Genomic DNA, 3815 nt, shown 5'->3' on the forward strand with positions numbered 1-3815 from the left:
TTTGCTGAGGTTTTCTACTTTTTCATTTGTTTTCCATAGTTGCTTATTAAAGTATTTTAATGATGGCTACTTTAAAATATTTGTAGATAGTTCTAACAACTTTGTCATATTTGTGTTGGCATCTATTGACTTCTTTTTTTCATTCAGTTTTATATCTTCCTGTTTCTTGGTATAAGCAGTGAGTTTTGACTGATACCTGGACATTTTTGTATGATATTGTGAGACCATGGCTTATTTAAACCTATTTTAGATGGATTTATGTTGACACTACCTTGGCAGGAGAAGATTTGCCTTGCCACTGACAGTTGGAAATAGAAGTACAAGTTTCTTAAAACAGTGTGCTCTGTTGACACATGGTTGGAGAGTCCTCATTATTGCTTGGCAGGGTTAGGAGTTTGGGAGTTGCAGTTCTCCACGTGGTCTCCACTAACACTGCAGGGTAGGCTTGTCAACTAGCCAGGAGAGAGGAAACGCTTGTCTCCCTACTTGCTCATCTCTGAAACCATCCTGGCAGGGAGGGGACTGGGGTAACTTTTATAGTCTTATAAGGATGAAGGTGTAGGCTCCTCACTTGGTTTGTGCTAGCAAGATTGAGGTGGAGCCACATTTTTTTTCCCCCTCCTTTGGTGTTTGAATGAATGAAGTTAAGACAGTATTTTTTATTTTAATTTTTAAGTCTTCTCTTTGCTAGGCTGCCCCTTTCCTGCTTCCTTTGGCTGTTGTTGTTTAGTCTCTAAGTCATGTCCTACTCTCTGTGACTCCATGGACTGCAGCACACCAGGCTTCCCTATCCTTCACTATTTCCCAGAGTTTGCTCAGATTCATGTGCATTGAGCTGGACTAGCTCATGTGCATTGAGCTTTTGTTGGAGTTTCTGCTTACATGTGCCTATTGGTAGTTCCAGCTTGCCAATTTCTTTGGCTACATGTCTGGATATAAGATACTCCAAGAACTCACCCCTGTGTCATTCTGTGGGTCCTATGGTCCCTAAACAGTCTTTCTCCTCCTTTCTTCTTCATAAATTGTCCTTATTGGGAAGAATAAGAAGTACATTTACTCTGTCTTCCTGGAAACAGAAGTCCCCCCACTTTTATTCTTTTTGTTTATATTTTATTCACTAGTGCTTTGTTTTTACTATTTTCTTATCTTCTAAATTCATATATTTTTGCTGATAAACTTCCAAATATAAAATATATTCCTTTAGGATAAAATTATTTGAGGAAGATAAAATAGAGATACAAGTTTAAGGAGAAACATGACAGATGTTAAATTTCTGAATGCTAAAGAAAAGCTTCATTCAGTTTTTTCAAATAAATGATGGTTGGTTAAAAAATGTATTCTTATATTCATATTCCTTAGACACATGTAAAAAGAGAGATGTCGCAGTTTTATTTAATAATGCCATATTTATATTTAACTGGGAATTAACATCCTTCAGAACTATTACAAACACTTCTGATTAAAGATGATAGCCAATTTAAAAATTGGCAAGAAGGTTTATCATTTTCAAAAATATTAAGGGACTGTGTCAGCAAGAAAGGTTAGATCCATTGCTCTAGGATATGTGCCTGAGAATGGGGAGGCAGCTAGACCTGTGACTACCGTGATGCTGGTCTTGCCTTTGCCGCCTGCTAATTCGCATCCGGCTTCCCTCCAAGTGGGACCCCGCCAGAAGACAGCAGCTGACCGGCTACGTGAAAACAAGATGCTGGCGTCGTTCAAGAGCGAGGCCGAGATCCTCAAGGGCAAACTTGAGGAGGAGAGGGCCAAGCTGCCCGACATGGAGCTGTACGAGGTGGCCGAGCACGTGGAGGCCCCAGAGCAGTTTGTCATGAAGACCAGAATGACCCTCAAAGGCCATGGGAATAAGGTTCTGTGCATGGACTGGTTCACGAATAAGAGGAGGATGGTGACCTCCTCGCAGTTTGGGAAGATGGTAGTGTGGGATTCCTTCACTTACTAACAAGGAGTGCGCAGTCGCGATGACCAGCAAGTGGGTGGCGGTGTGTGCATACGCCCCGTCGGGACATGCCATTGCATGCGGTGGTTTGGATACTAAGTGTTTCGTGTATCTACTGACGTTTGACAAAATGAAAACATGGCTGCCGAAAAGAAGTCTGTTGCTATGCACACCGACTATCTGTCCGCTTGCAGCTTCACCAACTCGAATGTGCAGATCCCGAAGGCCAGCGGCGACAGCACAGGTGCCCTGCGGAAGGTGGAGAGCAGGCGGCTGCTGCAGAGCTTTCCATGGGCATGGGAGCACGTGGTCTGTTTGGACCTGGCCCCCTCAGAGACCTGGGCCACCTTCTTGTTCGGGGGATGTGACAAGAACGCCATTGGGTGGGACATGCGCCCTGGACAGTGTGTGCAGGCCTTTCAAACACAAGAATCTGACATTACCAGTGTCTGATACTAATCTGGGTGGAGATGCCTTTGCTTCGGGATCAGATGTTGCTGTGTGTTGCCTCTACCGCCTCTGGGCAGCTTCCAGCGTGGACTTCTCCCTCAGTGTATCCTGCTGGATACAACAATTATACCATCAACGTCTGGGATGTCCTGAAGGGGTCCCCAGTTACCTCTTGTTTGAACATGAAAACCATGTTAGTACTCTATGTGTTTCCCTTAATGGGGCTGCCTTTTGCTCAGGATCATGAGATCATACCCTCAGAGTCTGGGCTTGATCACAGTGCGCATAGGTACCTGGGGGTAGAATTTGAAATCATCACATGTAAACAGATCTTGTTTCTAGAGGATCTGAGAGTTTATTGCAACTTAGCTTAGGGGAGCAGCTCCATGACTGGAAGTTCACCAAGCATCTCCAACATTACTATTAAAACCATTACCCTGGAAAGATCCCAATGTAAGCCTTCAGCACTAAGAGAACACCCTCAAGTATAGTGTTTATTATTTCAAACTTTAAAAAAAAATGTATCTATTTTTAAAGTTATTCTAAATCATATGAGTCTCAACTCATTTTTGGTGCTGTAGGCTTCGCTGGTTGTTCAGTGGTAAAGAATCTGCAGGACACACAGTTTCAGTTCCTGGGTTGGGAAGATCCCTTGGAAAAGGAAATGGCAATCCACTCCAGTATTCTTGCTTGGGAAATCCCATGGAAAGGGGAGCATGGCAGGCTACAGTCCGTGGAGTTGCAAAAGAATTGGACTCGACTTTAGAAAATGTGAAATTGCCTTCCAAAATGGTTGTGTCTTTTTACAGTCTCATCAGTAGTGCATGCTAGTTCTCAGGATCTTACAGTCTTGCCAGCACTGATGCTATCACATTAAAGAAAAAAAAAATTTTTTTATATTATAATTAGAATAAAATGGTATCTCACTCTGAACTTTGGTTATAGTTTGTATTTCCCTGATGATTGATGAGGGCTTCCTACGTGGTGCTAGTAGTAAAGAATATGCCTGGTAATTCAGGAGATGCAGGAGATTTTGGTTGGATCCCTAAGTTGGGAAGATACCTTGGAGGAGGAAATAGCAACCCACTCCAGTATTCTTGCCTGGAGAGTTCCATGGACAGAGGGGCCTGGTGGGCCAGAGTCCATGGGGTCACAAAGAGTCAGACACGGCTAAGCAACTGAGCATACCTTTAAAGTCTTTATTTCCATTTTTATCTTCTTTTCATTTAAGTGGCTAGAGTTGCCGATACTTAAATACCGCCCCCCCCCCCCCCCCCCCCCGCCCAATTTTCTACTGGTTTAATTTCAATTTTCACATTGACCTTGTTAGGTAGTTAGAATAGAAAACAGGAGTCCAAAATGGTGGTGGCTAAAAGACAAGGAAGGGAAAAGCCCGCGTAAATAG

The 3815-nt window shown here is 43.1% G+C and overlaps 1 pseudogene; it reads left to right on the plus strand.

The window, feature by feature from the left end:
- Positions 1-1684: 1684 nt before the first annotated feature.
- Positions 1685-2684, plus strand: LOC133055764 (guanine nucleotide-binding protein subunit beta-5-like; annotated as a pseudogene).
- The last annotated feature ends 1131 nt before the right edge of the window (positions 2685-3815 follow it).

Source organism: Dama dama, chromosome 5, assembly GCF_033118175.1.
Source record: "Dama dama isolate Ldn47 chromosome 5, ASM3311817v1, whole genome shotgun sequence".
NCBI classification, from domain to species: Eukaryota; Metazoa; Chordata; class Mammalia; order Artiodactyla; family Cervidae; genus Dama; species Dama dama.